Raw genomic sequence first — 18,938 nt, 5'->3', positions numbered from 1 at the left:
AAACAGCAAGCGTGTCTAAAATATAAGAATCCTTACTGATGGGGGTCCTAGTACAAGGGAGACTGAAGTTCTAACTTTGACTCCCTGCGGGCGGGGGGTCCTGCCTGGTGCGGAAGGTAGGCCCGTGGTGCTGGGAACCACCCTGGAGACCCACCTCCAGCACTTTTCTGGGCGCGGAGCCTGGGAGCCAGGGTGGACGTGCCGGTGGTTTCCAGAGCACCGGAGGCGGGAAGCCCCGACTTGCACTTCCTCCGGAGCAAGCATAACCTTTGTAACAGGTCGCATGATCAGGACAGTAATTCTTTGAGGGTGTAAATAAAAATCACACCAAGACAGCAATGCCGACGGGCCCGGTGCCCCACGGCGCTCTGCGGGCCGCAGAAGCTCGGAAACGCGCGGGCTCATTTTCGGTTTCCCATTTGCAGGAGCTCGCTCCCCAGGGGCAGCCCCGCCGCCCGCGCGCCCGGCCTGGCTCTGCGCTCCGGGCGCGCTCCCCGCGGGGCTGGCGGCAGCGCGCGGGGCGGGCGGGATGCCGTCGAACACGAGTAGTCTTAACCCCCGGTGGCTGAAGCGGCTTTGCCCGCAGGGAGATGCGGTGGCAGCGCGCCCGCGGAGGAAACCACCCAGGACGTCCACGGGCCGCCGGCGAACGCGAGCCCAGGTACCCGTGCGCTCCCCGGGCCGGGCCTCGCGTGGGCTCGCGTCGTGTCTCCGGCGCTCGCGCGGCCTCAGTCCGGCGTGAACAAGGCCTCGGGAAAGTGCTGGGGAAGGGGGCGCCCCGCGCTGTGAGCGCTTCGGCGTCTCACAGAAAACCACGGGCGGCGCCGACCCCCGGGGGTCAGAAGGAGGGTGGCCCGCGACTCCGAGAGGAGGGCGACCCCGACCACAGCCGTCCCACTCTCTCCTTCTGAGGACTCCCACCCCCCCCCCACGTGCGGGGCCCGGGAGGTGGCGGCCGTGGGCTCGGCTCCGGGCTGTGTGGCCGTCGGGGCCTGCGAGCCGGGCTCCGAGCGAGCGCGTGGCGGCGCGGCGCGGCTCGGCTCGGCCCGGGTGCGCGCGCAGCTCCGGGGCGCCGAATCGGGGCGGGGCTCGTGGGGGCGGGGCCCGCTCCTCGAGCCGCCGCCGTGTCGCCCCGGAGCGCGTTCCACGGCCGCGCGGGCGGGAGGCGGAGGAGGGTCGGGCGCCGGTGGGCGGGGGGTCCAGGCTGAGCTCCGCCCGCTGACCCGTTAAGCCGCTGACCGGGGAGCCCGGCTGTCTCGTCGCGGCAGCCCGGTTTCTTTGCGGGAACGGAACGGGTCGCGGGCAGTGAGGAGAGTGACGGGGCGACGCCGGGGCCCCTCCCGCGGGCGGGCGCGGCGCGGGGCGAGGGCAGAGGCCCGGCCCGTCCTCTCCGAGGAGCGCACCGGCCGCCCCGCACTCCCCCGCGCGGGGCTGACACCGCGTCCCCTTTCCCCGGATGGACGCAGACACGGCCCTGCCACGGCCCCGCCTGTGCACCGAGGGCCGCGGGGCACTGGCTCCCCGCTCTCACGCTCCCCTCGGAGTGTGCTGGGAGCCGGCTGCCGTGTGTGTGTGTGTGTGTGTGTGTGTGTGTGTGTGTGTGTGCGTGTGCGTGTGTGTGTGTGTGTGTGTGTGTGTGGAGTGTGAGTGATGTGGGTGTGTGATGAGTGTGAATGTGGGAGTGGTGAGCGGTGGTGTGGTGAGTGTGATGGGTGTGAAGTGTGATATGCGTGTGGCTTGTGTGTGATGTGTGTGGTATGTGTGGTGTGTGGAGTGTGAGTGCGTGTAGGGTGTGTAGTGAGTGTGTGGTGAGGGTGATGTGTGTGGTGTGATGTGTATGTTTGGTGTGTGTGTTATGAGTGTGATATGTGTGTGATGTGGGTGTGGTGAGTGTGATGTATGTGTGGTGTGGTGAGTGTGGTGAGTGTGTGTGATGGGTGTGTGTAGGCTGTGTAGTGAATGTGATGTGTGTGGTGTGTGTGATATGTGTGATATGTGTGATATGTGTGTGTGTGATGCGTGTGTGGTGTGTGTGTGATGTGGGTGTGTGGGGCGTGTGCAGGCCCGGTGGGCAGGGCAGCTGGTCGGTCGGTCGGAGGGTAGCGGTCTGTCTGCGGGCGGAGGGAAGGGGAGGCTGGCGGTGTTGGAGGTCCGGGCGGGAAGGAGAGGCGCCGCAGGGGTGTGGGGAGCTCCGTGGGGTCCGAGGGGGCTTTGGTCGCGCGGACTCCCCGAGGCGTGGATGGAGAGCGGGGCCTGGGACGGGGAACCTGGGCCAGGCTGCGGCGGTGGGCGGGGGAAGCGGGCGTGGCAGCCGCGCTGGGGTCCGGGACCGGCCGGCCGGGCCGGCCGCTGGAGGACCGAGCCCGGGTGCTGAGCGCAGGGGCCTGCGGGAGGGCGCAGGCTCCCAGGTCTGCTGAGGGTTTTGTCAATCAGGAGCAGGTTTATTAATGTTTTTGTTGGGCGTGTGCGAGGTGGGAGGTAGGGAGGCGGGGGCGGCCTTGGCGCTGCGGCGGGGACCACGGTTCCGAAGGGCACACCCGGGTGAGAGCCAGGTGTCCGGGCTGCCGCCGCCGTCCCGGGGTGAGGAGCAGGCTGGTGGGGGGACAATGGAGGCACGCTTGGCTTCTCATCGCTCCGGGCTTCCTGGGCCCTGGAACCTGTCCCCTCATAGAAACCTTGTTAGAAAATGTGTCCGTCTTCCAAAGTGGGCTCGTAAAGCCTGTTTAATCCAGTGTGTCACGTCGTATCATAGCACATGACGCCCATTAACCCCACAGCCTGTCATAGCATGCCACAGCACAATTGGTATGAAAATTGCTAAGGCCATGTCTGAGAATTTAATGTCTGTGGGAAAATTCATTGCAAATTCCAAGTAATCAGCTAGGAACACCATGGCCAGCTGGGACTCTGGTGCGACATGGTTACACTGTGTATCCAGGGAACGTTTACCTGGAGAATACCTGTCTGGTTACACATGACCAGGTATCATTTGAGCTGGCCAATGAGAAAAGTAATTTCTTTGCTGTAGCTTGTCTTTTATGTTTTTTATGGTTTAGAATTCAAAACACAGCAAATGTTCTGTTACGTTTGTGTATAATACCTTTTTATCCTCATAACTGAGGAGAAAATGTACTGCACTGACAGCATTTGCCATGAATATCAGTTCGTGATCACTGGCCTTTTAAACTGGCCCTAGGATTGTTTCCCTGTCCTGGGATTTTGAAATCAATGGTTAATAGTTATGAGAGGTCACTCTAGATACTTGTCTGGATGAAAACTGCAGAGACCTCAGGCATGGAATGTTTAAAACATGAATCCTGTTGAATAGATATGAAGTTTTATTTGTTACCTTATGTTGCCTTTGTGGTTGTCATCATGAGCAGCAGCAGCATCACACCTGAGATTTATTAAATGCTCACTGTGTGCCTAGCACCACACTTTGAGAACCTCTACCTTAGAAAACCTGTTACATTTTGCACCAAAACTAGTTACTGCCAAGCAATGTTTGTTAGAACTGCAGTAGCCATCATCCAAGAGTTTTGGTCAGTCAACAAACATAAAGCACCGTACATGTACCAGATTCTGTGCCAGATGCTGGAGGATCTGTTCTGATTAAAATGAATCCCTGTCAACATAGAGCTCAAGTCAGAAACGCACAAAATTAAACTAATAATTAAGCCAGTCATTCCAGGTATACAGAGGGCTGTGTGGCGGAGTGCAGAGTGCTCTGCGGACATGTACTGGGGGACTGGTCCCTAGGGGAGGGTGTTCAGTGAGGGTTTGGAATCCAGACAAAATGGACAAGGTGGAGAAGCAGAGGCGGGGACACGACAGAAGTCAGATTGTTGGGGGGTCTCAGAAGACCCCCCCCCCAACAAGGAGTTAGATCTTTAAGCCAAGAATGATCAGATTTACGTTATATCGTCAGACTTGTAAAACTTGTCAGTGGAGCAGAGAGACCAGATTGGAGGGGGCAGGGTCAGGGGGCTGGCTAGATGGTGTCCGCTGAGTCCAGGTGAGCTAGGAAAGGGCCCAGAAGAGGGTGATAGCTTTGGGCTCAGAAGGAGATAAGGTATAAGATACACCATATTAATGACATTGATTCTGGAAATGTGTATATTTCCTATATTCATCTCTGAAATTTCAATAAGGCTTAGATTTGGCCATACTTCTTTTTTCTTTGAGGCACAAAAGACAGTGGCGTGTCTAACAACTGATGGCTCTTCTGTTAGGTGAAAGAGAAAAGTCTGCAGACTTGGGGTCCCAGAGGCTGAGGGGCTGAGGCGGAGTGGCCAGTTGAAGGGGCGGGGTTGCTCTTCCAGTGAAGAAAAGGCACTTTTGGCATAATTTAATTCTTAAAGTTTTTGTTTTTAGTATGGCAAAGTCCAAGTTAGAAAAGTCATTATTTAATCTATACCAGGAGTTGAGCTGCCAATATTAAAGATTGTGAAGTAGGATATCTCGGTTTTAATCATTGATATTAATTATAGGTTAATTGTTGATATTAAATGGTCTTTTGTTAATTTTACTAGCTCCTGTTTATTAATTGTTGCTACTTTTATGTATAGACTTGACCCCTCAGTCTGCTCGGCTCTCCCTTTCCTTAAGGCGGTATACTCATGTTTCCTGCTGCCTTTAGCATTCCTTTCCGTCAGTTTTACTGCTTGTCTCTTGAGGACACAAGAACTTTCATTTCTATGTGTCTGACCACTTGGTGATGCCAAATATTTGTCGTGTTGGTGTCTGGATGGCTCCGATGCTCTGGAAAGTCCTACCTTTCACGCCCACTTAGTAATCAAATTCAATAGATATTTGTCACAGAAAAGGAGTCAGTGCAGTTAAATACTGAGCAGCGTTAGTTGTCTGCCAGTTTCCCCAGCTTGGAGGGTGTTTTTCGCCCAAGAGCAACAGCTTGCAGGTGATGGCGGCAGGAGCCTGAATAGGAAGTTGGGACCCTGGGGGCCCAGCCTGTGGCGACACTGCCCACTGATGTCATTCCTTCTCCATCCTCCACGTAAACCTGACGGTGGTTCAGGTGCCTTACACTGTGCTTCTGACCAAACAGTTCTCACTTAGTGGTTAGATGTTACATTTCTAATGTTGCTTTGAAGATGATCATACTTATTTTTTAAAATACATGCAGTGTTTTTTTTAAAACAGTTTCTGAGTGTTTTCCTTTGCTGCGGAATTGGTTTAACCACAGGCCTGGGAGGTTAACTGAGAACGACGTGGGCATCTGTGAAAGTGGGTTCAGAGGATCCGTGACTCCTGTTTTGAGGGGATCCTCGGATGATTCCCTTGTAATGTCACTTGCTTTTGGGAGTCGGAACTTTGGAGCTGCTGCTGAGTTACTCCCAGACTTGTCCTGCTCAGGAGGTGAAGCGCTCTGTGTGAATAAAGGGAGCTAAACTCGGAGTAAATGGTCCGAGTGGGAAGGACTCTTCGTCTCCGTCGGCTGCAAATACAGCGAGCGGTGCCTGATCGAAGTAATCCAGGTCTACGGTTGGCGCTCTCTGGCTACTGGAGCAGAGAACCCAGAAATATTAAAAAGTAAAACAGGATGAGGGGGGACGGTACAGCTCGGTGGCAGAGCACACGCTTAGCATGCACGAGGTCCTGGGTTCAATCCCCAGCACCTACATTAAAATAAATAAGTAAATAAACCTAATCACCTCCCCGCAAACAAAAACAACAACAAAACAAACAAACAAAATAAAACAGGACGAGCTCCTGATAGTGATGACCGCATGGAAGGGCCCCCAGCGGCTCTGGGGCCCGCAGCCGTCAGTAACAATCCGGCAAACCCTGTCTGGGATTGTGTGCGCACCAGGGTATGTTGTCAGGGGTTAGAGCCGAGATGGATTTATTTAGAATGCAAGGAGTCGTTCTGTTCGTCAGATGATAATGTTTATCTCATGAAACAAAACGGAGGCTGGTTAGTCCCTCGCTGCACTGGGGAGGATTGCAACACTGTCATTCTTTTTATTTTTATCTTTAAAACAGACTGTTACTGCACCAGGGCTCTTCCTACGCTGTGACGGGAGGGATGAACACCTGGGGAGTGAGCGCTCCTGTGATTGTGCCTCTGGCACCTGCTTTTAGGGTCTAGGAGAATGAGAGCTTTTTGCCAGGGGCACATGACGCAGCTTTCTGATTGCGAACATTAATAATTATAAACACCTGAGATTTTTATTGACTAATTTAGAAGTATCTAAGTTCCTGGGTACCGCCTTTACCCTGAGAACACTGTTTCTCCAGAGCACTTACCTCATTGCTGGTGATTCATGTTTATTGTTAACTAAGTAATAAAAAATTAAAAGCATTTTTATAATAATGAATACATTGTTTTTAATGAATGTACAAAAGGGCTGATGTTTTCGCTAGACAGAGAATTAGGGCTTGGGGCACTGGTGGGAAAAAAATGGTCCCTGGTCAGCTGAAGCCAGCCTACCAGGGATTCTGTTTCATCTCTGTTGAAGGCTTCTTGGTACCACCATCCGATGAGCCTCTCGTTACCACTGGTCTAGCCTCGGGTTTCATCGATCAAAGAACAGCTGTTAAGCACGCAAAGCACCTTTAGTGGATAAACAAAGCCTTTGTACAGAAGGATCTTCATGCAAATGGGACTAGGGTCACTGTTTAAAGCCAAGAAAGGGACAAAGAAGGGCTCTGCTACAAAAATAGTGCCTCTGAGTGATGGAGAGAAGCCCCTCCCTGCCCCTAGACACACACAGCCCCTCAGGCGCGGACTTTGCCCCGGTTCCGACCCTGAGCCCGGTCCTCTGGGCTGACCCGGCTCCCATCAGGTGGCACCACAGGCCTTCCTCCTGCCCACCTGCACTGTGCAGCTCAGACGCAGGTAGATTCAAGTGGATGAACTGTTTCACAATCAGGGCTCACCAAGAACGGGGGGCAGAGAAGAATGGGTTGCAAGTTGATCATTTTTCTTGGGAAACGCACACGTGGCTGCAGCAGAACTTAAATGAGAAAGCTTAGAATAATTAGGCGAAATAATGTCAAAGCTTCGAATAATTAAAATGCCTTTTCCCAGAAATTAGGTGGAATCCAAAAGTCCACTTGATGTTTGAAATCACATTCTTTTTTTTTTAATTCTTATTTTTTGTTGAAGTGTGGTTGATTTACAATGTTAGTTTCAGTTATACATGTACAAACATATATTATTTTCAGATTCTGTTCCATTACAGCTCATTGACATCACATTCTTGACATTAGTGGGGTGTAAAGTTGTTTTCAATCAAATATCTAGCATGTTTAGTGCATGCACTCTGCCGTCAGAATCAGCCCCCTCATTTCTTGTATATTGTTTGAGTTCATTCATTTGCTCTATTTATTTAGGAACTGGACTTGGACCTTATCCAGTTTCTTTCTCTCTTGGGAAAGTAGTAAGTTTTCAGTTCCATTATCTCATTAAAATTACGTTATTAAATGTATATGACATAAAAGTCATATATTTACTTTGTTAAGCAAAATAAAGGATTGAGAAATGAAAAGGCTAGTATTTCTAATTAGAAGTTGGCCACTCTGAAACTGAGCGACCGCTTTGTTCCTCAAATCTTCTTAGCTAGAAAAGGAGGGATTTGCAAAGATTTGAGACTGTCTTATGGACAAACGGTTTTCCAGTGAATTTTACTTTTATGTAGTGACCCGCCCCTTCCCTCCCTGTGTTCCCGTATAAGTGTGGGTGTGTGATTTCACTCTGGCCAGTGGGATGTCAACAGAAATCTGTTGAAGACACTCCTCCCCCTTCTCTGTCCCTTCCTTCATCCTGCTCCTCCCGCTGCCATCCTGGAGCGTGAGGATGGGGAGAAGGCCACATCCTAGACGTGCCTCGGGGGGTTCGGAGGAGCCAGGTCGTGAGGACTTCCTGGAGGCGCGCTGCCGCACTGGCCTTGGCTGCCACCTCTGGGCTTCTACATGAAAACAGGTTCAGCTTTTCTTAAGTCACTTCTGTTTTGCCTCTGTTATCATCCTTTATTTATGCACCATCCTGGTCCCTGCATGTGTCGTTTACTCCCGCTGGCCCCTGGGCGTGAGGGGTGCTGTCTCACCGCTGGCCCAGCCCCGGCACGGCGGCTGCCTTACACTAGGGGGCGCCATACACGATAGATGGTGGTTGAATGAGCCCACGACAGAGCAGGTGAGTTACACCTGGGGCGGCAGCGAAGCCTCTAAGTTTGTTCTAAGGTTTCTGGATGAAGACAGTCCATGAAGCCAGGCCCTGGGTGACAGCACTATAACACGAGGAAGAAACCAGCTCTGTGGTTGTCACCCACTGGAGTTCCGAGTCGACTGGGACTTGCCTGCCTGGAGGAACGAGTGGCTGGGGGCATCCCAGGCAGAGAAGAGCCCCTGGGTGGGGGAGGGGGCCCTCTCAGCACAGCAGGTTCTAGAATAGCAGGGTCTAGTTCCCAGCTTCTCTGCCTGTTCCGTGAATTTGGGGTTGGAAGTGTTCCAGAATTTGCATCTGTGTCTCACCCCTGGAGTTTGGCCAGCGTGTCCTGGACACGGAAGGGACAGGACTGGAGGGGAGCCCGGAGGTGCTGAGTGTCCACGTGCCAGTGTGGTGCTGAGAGCCGTCCACGTTCCACTGTCACTCACAGCCCTGTGGCTACATCATCGCTCTTCCCCTGTTTCACCTGGAAAATGTCAAACTTCTGCTTGATTCACAAGCTACCTCGATCCCTCCCCCTTCCTTAGTAAACAGGGGAGCCATTTACCGGTTGACTCTAGAAATAATTTTTGATCGAGTCTCTCATTTTGCACAACACAAACCTTCCCCCATTTTACTGGTTACTGAACCAGCAACAGACACTTCCGGAGTGTTTCGGGTGGTAGAAGTTCCGATTCTAAAGGAGAACGTAAGAGTCACTCCCTAGGTCCTGAACAATGCAGGGACAGCTGGAGCCCGGGGAGCCAGGAGTGGCCTTAAAAGACTGCGTGGGTCAAGTGGGGCAGCGCCTGGCTGACCGCGTCTTGTCAGACGTGCGGTGCTCAGGCGTGCGAATGTTGAAATCTATTTTATCTTGTTATAAATCCTTTATGACGCAATTGGAACATTCTGTATGTTTCTGCAATTATGTATTTAGGTAGGTTATTTAACCCATGAGTTACATTTCAGATGGTATGGGGGGACTGAAAATATTCAAGAGGTTAGGTTCAATATGGCTGAGAATCACTGGGAAAAAAAATGAAAGGATATCTTTTGATAAGCGCATGGCTTGTCCATAGACAGAAAGAAGGGAGTGACTTTTATGGGGCCTTCTCTGTGCCGGCGCTGTTCTGAGCATTTTACATGTATTAACTCATTTATGTGTCACAACAGCCCTATGGAGCGGGTTCTAGAATTACCCATGTTACACAGGTGAGAAAATTGAGGCACAGAGAAACTGAGTGACTTGTCGAAGGTTACAGTTAAGTGACAGAGTTAAGATGTCTTGGGGGATTATCCTGTCCCAGTTATTTCAAGGAGCTGTTACATAAGTTAACCTATTTTATTCTCATAAATCCTATGAGGTGGGCACTGTTACGTCCCCATCATACAAATAAGAAAAAAAACTGAGGCACAGTGCAATCAAGCAGTTTGCCGAAAGTCACGCCGTCTTGGCAGGGCTGGCTTCACACTCAGGCTCCTGGCCCTGGAGCCTGCTCTGAGCCGCCTCCCTGCTGGGCCTCTGGCAGAGGACGCTCTGCTTTGCGGGTTTGGCCGTCAAGCTGCCCTCGCTGAAAACAACCTCTGGATAGATATCCAAAGAGATAGCACAAGAAAGCTTTTTTTCTTCCTTTCTGTTTTTGTTCTTCTTTTTTCTAAAATATTGTTGCAGCCAGCTATTTTTGGAGTTTCTAGAATGTCTGGGCATTTGCTACTGTAGGAGCTGTAGCAGCAGCTTCAGCGGCCCCGTGATGAGCCTTGAACTCTTACAGTGAAGGTCAGAGAGAGAGCTGGGATGTGGGGACATGGGTCCCACGAGAACCTTGCGGGCTGGGGACCCGGCAGGCACACGCAGGCGGCCCGGGGCAGGAGGCACAGAGTGTGGAGAGTGAGGGTCGGGGTGCGCTGCTGTTCTTGGCCAGCTCCTCCTCCCTGTTGTCATCAGTGGTGCCCAAATCCAAGTCCAGGGGCCCCACGACGTTGGCCGCACTCTCTGAGATGTGTCCCTGACACGGCAGAAAGGAGACCTGGAAACTCCTGCTGCTAGTCTTGAACCTGTAGACGTCCTCCTCCCACCTCTCCCTTCTGCTCTGTGTCTGAAGCCTCTGGAGAGGGATCCCTGACCCCTCGTCCTGCACACCCCTGCCCCCTCCAGCCCACGGCGTTGTCTGCCCACCCCTCACCCTCTGCAGGATGGAGCTGGGCAGAGCAAGTGAGAGCGTCAGGTGAGAAGGTCCTCAGTTTCCCTTCCTCCCACAGACACGTGTGTCATCCACTCCTGCATCTCCGTTTCCCCGTCGCTGGGAAGGCCGTGGCCCTGGCTCCTTCCCAGAGCATGGCCCCTTCCCAGAGCATCGTTCCTTCCAGCCGCGCAGTATGCTTGTTACCGTGGTGACAGACAAGCCGCAGCCCGAGTGCTCACACGGCCTCCTTTCTCTTCCAAGGCCCTGGGCTTGCTGGTTTGGCTCCAGACCGCAGACCTGGTTCAGGTCTGAGTCACCGCCCGCCTTTGAGGCCCCTGGTGGCGAGGGCTCTGCTCTCTGGGCCTCTGTGCTCGGGGCTGAGGGCAGAGGGCAGGAGGGACACGGGACCCGCCGGGCCTCTCGAGGCCTCTGCGGGGCTGGTGGGTGGTCAGGTCTGCACATCCCACCGGTCAAAGCGAATCTCAGCCCGAGGTCACAGGCAGGAGGCTCTCCACCTCTGGGCGCCCTTGCTGAGCTGTGGTACCTCTCCCGCCACCCTCCTCCGCGTCCCGGCCCAGGTGAGGCTTGTTCTCTTCACTCTCTGTCTCTCTCTGCTGCGAACCGGCCCGTCTCTTGCCGGGCCCTCCCGCTCCACAGCCACACGACACGTTCCTTGCCTTCAGGGAGAGACATTCCTTTCTCCTCATTCCGCCCGCTGCTGGCTCCTCTTCACCTTCCCACAGAGCCTGTCTGTCCCCTCCCCTCCCCTGTCCGCAGCCCCTGCGTCTCCCGGCCCCACCCCGGTGCTCCACGCCAGGACCCCGCGGAGCTCGGCGTTGCTGAAGTCCCCAGGCCTCCCAGCTCCCAGCCCAGAGCTGCCTCCTTGTTCTGCTTCGCTTTGTCGGCGCACTTTCCGTGGCTTATTCCTCCTCCTTGGCCTTTCCCCGCCTTGGATCCCACAGAACTACTGTCTGCCGGCTCCCCCGTCCCCTGACGGCTCCGCAACGTCTGCGTCCCAGACCCTCCAGCCCTTTATTCTCTCCTTTGCCCCCACTTGCACTGTCCTGTGCGTGCTGCACGGAGAGAGAACGGACATCCTGACCTCACAGCCAGCAGGGTTCCCGGTGACGGCAGACCTGCGACGCAGCGTGGTCACGGCTGCGGCGGGCACCGTGAAGGACCTTCCTCAGTGGGGGCTCAGCAAACGTCTGCCTGAAAGCGATGTCACCTGAGCCAGCTGCTGAGAGGCCCAGGCTTGGAGGCCAGGGGTGGCGTTCCGGGAAGCGCAGACGGCACTGCCGGTGGTCCAGAAGCTGCCTCCGCCGCCCCGAGGCTCTCCCCAGCTCGTCACCCCCATCTCCACTCCGCCCGCCGTTTCCTCCTTGGCTGTCCCGCCTCGGCCGTTCCCCTGGACGGGGCTTTCTGGGTGCCTGCTGTGTGTCTGGCTGAGCGGCCAGTGGTACCTCAGACTCGATCCTGAATTCCTCTTCTAAGCCTCGGCCTTGCTGTCCCTCCCCGCACGACTCCATCACCACCTCTCCGCCAAGGCAGAGCCGGGCGGACCCCTGGGTGCGCCCTGCCCCCCTCCTGCCGCAGCCTCCCGCCGCCACGTGGGCCGCGCGGCACAGCACAGCCTGCGGGTCCTGCTCCTAAACGCGCTCAGCTCTGTCCGCTGCCCAGACTCCTTGCTGGCACGAGGTATCGGTACCTTGTGGTAACTTGGCCTCCTTCACCCTTTTTGTTTGTTTGCTTTAAATTTGGGAGTTACTTAGTTTTTTCTTTAGTTTCAGTCTAGGCGGCTTGCAGTGTTGGTCAGTTTCTGGTGTCCGGCGTAACGTGACCCTCTCCTGTCTTTGTCCAGCACCGATCAGCTCAGGGCTCCTGGGAGCTACACCATGTCCACAGTTGCTCTGTTCCTGGCGGCCAAAAGGCGGAGACGCCCAGGCGCCCACCAGCGGGCGGCTGGGTAAAGAAACCGTTCATCTCCGCTCGGCTGCGAAAAGGAGGGAGCCGGCGCCTCGAGCTACAGCACGAGCTCGAGCACGGCGTGCCGAGGGGGAGAGGCCGGACGCCAGAGGCCCGCGCCGCCTGCGGCCGCTGCGGGGCTCGTGCAGACGGGGCGCGGCGGAGGGCGGGGTGGCTGCGTGACCGCCGTGGGTGTTACCGGGGGTGATGAAAATGTGGAACCGGGCGGAGGGCGTGGCTCGCAGCGCTGTGCCTGTGCTGAATGCCACTGAACTGTTCACTTCAAAACGGTTCATTTTAGGTCATGTGAAAAAGAAAACCAACCTTATCATGACCTTCAAGAAAGAAGCTCCCTCCCTGAGCCTCCCTCCTCCCCCGCCCCAGGCCGGCCTCTCCCCGTCCCAGCGGGGTCCTGCCTCCGCTCTTCTCCACCGCCCCCTGGTGGCCGCCGTCCACACTCCACGCACCTTTTTTTTTCTTAACTTAAAACAATTTTTTAAAAATACCTTTATTGGGGTATAATTCCTGCACAGTAAATTACACGTATTTCAGATGTGTAATTTGATGAGTTTTGATAGACGTACACACCCATGAAACCACCACCGCGATCAGGAGAGCTAACATTTCCATCACTCCCCGAGTGCAAAGTTCGAATTCCCAATTTAGCCCTTCCCACCCTCTTCACCCGCTGGTAACCGTAAGTTTGTTCTCCATGCCAGGCACCCTCCTGCTGCTGAGACTTTATAAAGCCATTTTCTCTGAGCCCTCTCCCCTTGCGCCCCCCCCCCCCCCTTTTTGGTGGGAAAGTCAGAAGACTGCTGAACGTAGAGAAACGCAGGCAACCCAGAATTTCTGGAATGGAAAAGACCTGGGTTCCACTTCCGGTCCTGACACTGACTTGTGACTCGGAGTGCAAGCTAATTAACCTCCTTGAGCCTGGTTTTCCTAACCCTGCACCACCTTCAACACGTGTGACGTCTGTGATCAGGACCGGGAGGAGTCAAGGCTGCTGGGCCAGCGCGCGCCCCCAGCAGGCTCGAACGCTGGCCGGCAGGAGGGCTGGTGGTCCTGCCCATCCTTCAAGGCCCGGGCGTCAGGGTCGCCGCCTCTTCCGTGTTCAGCTCGCTGAGCAGCTCGCGTCCGCCCGCCTCGCACAGCTTGTCCTGCTCTTTCCCGGAGCTGCGAGCTCTTCAAGTTGGAGGTTCTCTGTTTGTCAGAGGGTTTGCATTTCTTGTGCCCCTGCAGCCTTAGGGCTCCCCTGTCTCTCCCCCCAACTCCTCCTCCTTAGGAACCTGAGCTGGATGGGTGGCCTGTCTGGTGGCGTGGAGGGAGCTGGCAGTGCCCTGTGCGTCTGGGCACGTGCATCTCTGGGCTGGGTCTCAGCACAGCGGTCTGAGCCCAGCAGGTGCTGGGTCCCGGTTCTCTTAAAAATCTCAGTGATCTCAGCACCTCTGTTCCAACTGTGGATCCCAGGAGAGAAAATTATGCGAACACTTAGCCCTCCTCTCCTGCCCAGCCTGCCATGTGACCATTTCATCCTCTCCTTCAGGGCTTTCCTGTGTCCGTGGCCGGGCATCCTGGTGGACTGCAACCCGAGGTATCTATGTTTCTTACACACGCGGACCGCAGCACATGGCCAGCTCAGACCCACATGCTTGGGAAGAGGGAGCCCCATGCTGGGCGGGAGCCCTGGGATGGTCCTAGGACCCCAGCAGGATTCTGCTCACGTCCGCACATTCACTTTACGCTTCCCCTGTGCTCCGTGTCCAGCAGTTCCGTCCCATGTCACCACCCTTCCATGTCCTCTCCTCGCGAATTAGGACTGCTTCTTGCCTGACCCAGGAAAACTCCGAGTTCAGCCCCTAATCGTGTTGTTCCTGTCACCACTGGCGTCTTCCCACAAAAGCTCTATAAATTTGGTAGACTTTCAAAGCTTCTTAGAACATTAATGCAAACCTATTCATTTTTGTTGGCCAGGATGCTAGTTTTCAGTGTTCTCAGGCTCCTTGGATGAAACTGTCGTTTGAAAATCTTGTGATGCTCTGTGCGCCTCCCGCCACCACCCCTGACGGCACTTGTGAGTCCTTTTCCGAAACATGAGAAGTTAGTCTGGGCTGAATCTCAGCAGGGGGAGAGGGGAGGCCGGGGCACTGGAGCAGGTACATGTGGCTTCGAACCACATCCGTACCGTGGCCCCCGCCACGCCACCACCCAGCACGAGGGACACACTTCATCAGCCTCTCGAGCCCTCGGTCTCCTCGCCTGGTCAGTGGACGAAATGACACATCTAAGTTTTGTGTTGAGTACCAAGTAAGACTTTTCTAAAGTGCTGGCACAGAGCAGATCTCAACAAACATGAGGCTCCCCTGCCCCTTGTCATCTCCACTTTCTCTCCAGGCCCTGGGTCATATCGATTTTCCAGAATCAAATTTGCTGAGAGTCTGAAAAAGCTGATATTCTTTTTTTTTTCTATTTGGCATTCTATTTTTAAGCACCTTAACCATTCCTCGGTATTTTAAAAGAATTGTACGCCTTGTGCTGCTACGATGTTAAATCAGCTAGAGGGTGATAGGTGCAGGGAAACAGGGCTCACTGTGGAGTGCTGTGTACCAGGTATAATCCACAGATCAGGCCTGCAAATCATAACATTGGTAGATCTTATGGAGATAGTGCATGGTGAAGAAAGTAAGGAAGAAAGTGTGGTATATGACCTAATACCGTTATATCAGTGAAAAAATGCTCACAGGTTCCTAGGACCTTCTCCTACAGAAATATAAGCCCCACCATGTGTGGGTTCATGTATACAGGTCCTTACGCAGCTTTGTTGTGGTGGTAAACACTGAGCCCAGCCTGCATGCTCCTTGGTAAGGGAATGGCTGAATGAACAGTCGAGCGGTCCTACCAAGGAATATTATGCAGTGATGAAAATGAATGCATGAGAGCTGCATCCACTGACCTAGAAGGATGACCATGAACTAATCCTGAGTGAGAAAAGCAAGCAGCAAAGATATGACTAATGAATCCAGTTTCATTAAGCCAGACCACACACACAGTCACACCCCCCACACACACTCACACACCCCTACACACACTCACACACTCACACACACACAACACACATTCACACACGTCTATACGTATCTACTAGTTTAAGGAAGTGAATGACCTGGAGACGTGGAGTGACGGAGCCCTGCCTGTGGTGTTAGCAGCGATCACCTGCTGGGGGTGCAGGGAGCTAAGAAAAAAGACCATCGAAGACTAGGAAGAAAACCCCATGATTTCCATGTTTAATAAAAAATTAGAACGCAGAGGTCCTAGCTCTGATGTCACTTGGAGTGTGCAGACAATGAAAAGCAAATGAACGAGGACTGGGTTGTAACATGAGGAGATACTGCGTAAGGGGGTTCTGAACAAAAAGAGAAGTATTTGGACGTAAACAGCAATATGCCAATATCCAAACAAACCAAGTAAACGTTCAGCACCTTCGCTGGCTGCTCTGGGTGGGTGGGGAGGCGGGCAGCTGTATGGACCAGTCCATGAATTGAGGCGTCTGATGAACTCTGCAGTCTGCACCCAAGGTTAAAGTTCAAGTGATGACTTTCCCCGCAAGTAGCTATGAAAGGGGCAGCTGTGGTAGAGCGGACACGTGGCACCACAGGTCTAGGCTTTGGGATCAGCTTTTCCCCTGAGCATAATCCGAGGTGCTTGTGGTCATAACCCAGGGTGACCGTGATCACTCTCTGAGGGTGATCGTGGTCATGATCTGAGGGTGAGAGTGGTCGTAATCTAAGGGTGACTGTGGTCGTAACCCGAGGTGACTGTGGTTGGCCAGATCCCCAGAGACATGGTAACTAACGTTCAGGAAGGGTCGGGGTCAGGCCCCCCCAGGTGAGGTCAGCGCTGCTGGAACGGGGACTCCCAGACGCGACGTGGAGGCACGCGGTCTAGCGTACTCCCCTGCGTGATCGTGGGGGCGGGCCGGCCAGCCCCTCAGTGAGCTTGCTCTTGAAAGCCACACCGGGGATCCCTCTGGGAGAATGCTAGCAGTTAACAGTTCCCTTAAATAGTGGCTTTGAACTTCTGGAACTGAAGTGAACCCACGGTCTGCAAGACTGCCTTGTCTTTTTTATGGCTTTTAGCAGGTTCCCCTATGTCCGCAAGCTGGCATCTTAAAAAATTTTTTTTGCTTTGTTTTTTTCATTTTTAGACTGGCATCCTTTGAACAGCCGACCGTGCTTCTCCTTTGAGAATCCTGCCCCGCTGGTTAAGTAGTTTCCTGCAGGAAAACCGTCTCCAGAAGTCCGCTCGGCGGCGAGCAGTGTGCGGGGACCACAGGCCCTGCTGCCGGCCCTCCTGTCGGCCGTCGCCCAGGGGCGTTGCACCCTCTCCAGGTCCAGGTGGGTCGTGTGGGCAGGTGGGCTTGCCAGGCCCGATCTGGGAGCCGGGAGCGGGTGGGTCCGGACGTGAGGTGCTGGCCCCGAGCCCCTCCCGCGTGAACGCAGGCGCCGTCCCTCTGCGGGAACGCGTCCTGTGCGAAGCGCTCATCATAGTTAACGAGCTGTTAGCATTTCCAGTAGGGATTTTTTTTAAGGGTTTATAACCTGAATAAATACTTCGTTTCAGGGTGAAATCCAGTAACAGGAGAATAGCCCAGGAGCAGCGTTTGCTCCTGTCGGCGTTGCTGGGGTGGGGGCTCTGGCTCTGCCTGTGTTCCTAGCAGACGGAAGCAAACATGTTTAGGGACTACAAATCTTTCCCTTGGGTTAAAAAATTTTTTTTTACAATCTGGTTGGGCCACAGCGCTGTTTGGTATCAACAGAATGTTGCTGGAGAGGAAAGCGTGGCCATTACCCGGATGGGGCCAGGATAGCTGCCGGAGTGGTAGGGTGGGGTGCTGGAGTTGGGGTTCTGAGAGGCCAGCGAGGAGGCCCCAGTGCTGACCTCCCCCTCCACAGTGCGTTCATCTGGCTGTGGGGGAGGGCAGGGAGGACCCCAGACCTTCCTAACAGAACTCAAGGGTGCCCCAGGCAGCCCTGACGGTTTCCAGTGGGACCCAGGAAGGATCTGAGTTCCTCCACATCCACAAAGAGGCTGGGCTCTGGTGTGTCTTCCCAACCTTGGGGGCTCCCCCGAGGCACCTGCACGTGTGACCCAGGCTTCCGGCTTTAGAGGGAGGTCACGCGCATCAGTGGAGCCCTTGCCAGGTGCCACGACGAATCCCTAACTGAGGGAAGGAAGGGTTCAAGGCCGGCGGGGAGGTGAGGGAGCCCAGTCTGGGTGAGAGGACGTGGGGTTCTGCTCTGGGGTCCTCTGATGGGGGGACCCCAGGCTCCAAGAGGCACAGAACTGTAAGGGGGTGTCAACGGCACGGCCAGGCTGGAGAGGAGGCCCTGAGGAGAGAAGGGTGACTTCACAGTCCAGGGTGTGCAGACCTAAGTGACCTGGCGCATAAGCTTCCAAGACCACGTGCAGAAAACTGGAAGTGGTGTCAGGACGTGGCCAGCCCGCCAGCTCCTACCCCTTCTGCTGGCTTTGGGGGAGTGGCTGCTGGAGTCGGATAGAACCCTGGGCTCTCTGAGGACCCCATCCCAGACCCAGGTTTTGAGGGATGGTGGGTTAAGATGGCTTCTTGTTCTACCCACCTGGGTCTTTCTTTCCTTTTTCAAACTTTAGTGGAGGTGCTGGGGATGGGACCCAGGACCTCGTGCATGCTGGGCCCGTGCTCCACCGCTGAGCTAGACCCTCCCCCGCTCTGACCGTGTTTTAGTGTGGGGTCAGCGGCACTAAATGCGTTCACACTATCGTGTGACCAGCCATCATCCCCCAGAGAACTTTCTCCATCTTCCCAACTAAAACTCTGTGGCCAGTAAACAACCCCTCCCCCTCCCCCAGCCCCAACCACCTTCTGCTCCCTGTCTCTGTGAATCTGAGCACTCCAGGGACTTCACACAGCACAGTGGTACCGTGTTTGTCCTTTGCGATGGCTTATTTGCTTAGAATAATGTCTTCAGGGTTCACCCATGGTGGAGCACTGTGTCCAAATTTCATTCCCTTTAGGGCCGCACAACGTTCTGTGGTGCGTACAGACCACAGCTGGTTTGTTCCTGCGTCTGTTAACAGACCCGGGGTTGTCTGTACCTCTTGGCCGCTGTGAATAAGGCCACTATGAACGTGGTGTGCAAACGTCTGCTCGAGTCCCTGCTTTCCGTTCCTCTGAGTCAGTGCCCGGGAGTGGGCTTTCTGGGTGGTGAGGTCATCCTGTGTGTAAGGTTTTGAGGAAACACCATGCTGTTCTCCCAGTGCCTGCGCCGTTTTACGTTCCTGCCAGCAGCGCACAGAGGTTCCGGTTTCTCCACATCTGTGCCAACACTGGCTGTTCTCTGCTTTGTTTTGTTCTTAAATAGTAGCCGTCCTAATGGGTGTGCGGTGGTATCTTATTTGGGTTTGGATTTGCATTTCCCTAATGGTTAGTGGTGTTGAGCGTTTTTTCATGTGCTTGTTGGCTATTGATGTATTTTCTTTGGAGAAATGGCCGTTCAAGTTCTTTGCCCATTTTTAAATTGGTTTTTTCTTATTACTGATGAGTTGTAGGAGTTCTTTATATATTCTGGGTATCAATC

General features: G+C 54.4%; 1 long non-coding RNA gene across 2 annotated transcripts in view; it reads left to right on the top strand.

Annotated features, from left to right (window-relative positions):
• Positions 1–224: 224 nt before the first annotated feature.
• Positions 225–18,938, top strand: part of LOC116659355 — an 81,757-nt gene continuing 63,043 nt past the window's right edge. For both annotated transcript variants that reach the window (XR_004314705.1, XR_004314706.1), the window contains exons 1-2: positions 225–661; positions 16,526–16,715. This is a non-coding gene — a long non-coding RNA (uncharacterized LOC116659355). The remainder of the gene's footprint in view (positions 662–16,525; positions 16,716–18,938) is intronic.

This window comes from Camelus ferus, chromosome 23 (genome assembly GCF_009834535.1).
Source record: "Camelus ferus isolate YT-003-E chromosome 23, BCGSAC_Cfer_1.0, whole genome shotgun sequence".
Taxonomy (NCBI): Eukaryota; Metazoa; Chordata; class Mammalia; order Artiodactyla; family Camelidae; genus Camelus; species Camelus ferus.
This window is presented reverse-complemented; position numbering and strand designations above follow the sequence as displayed.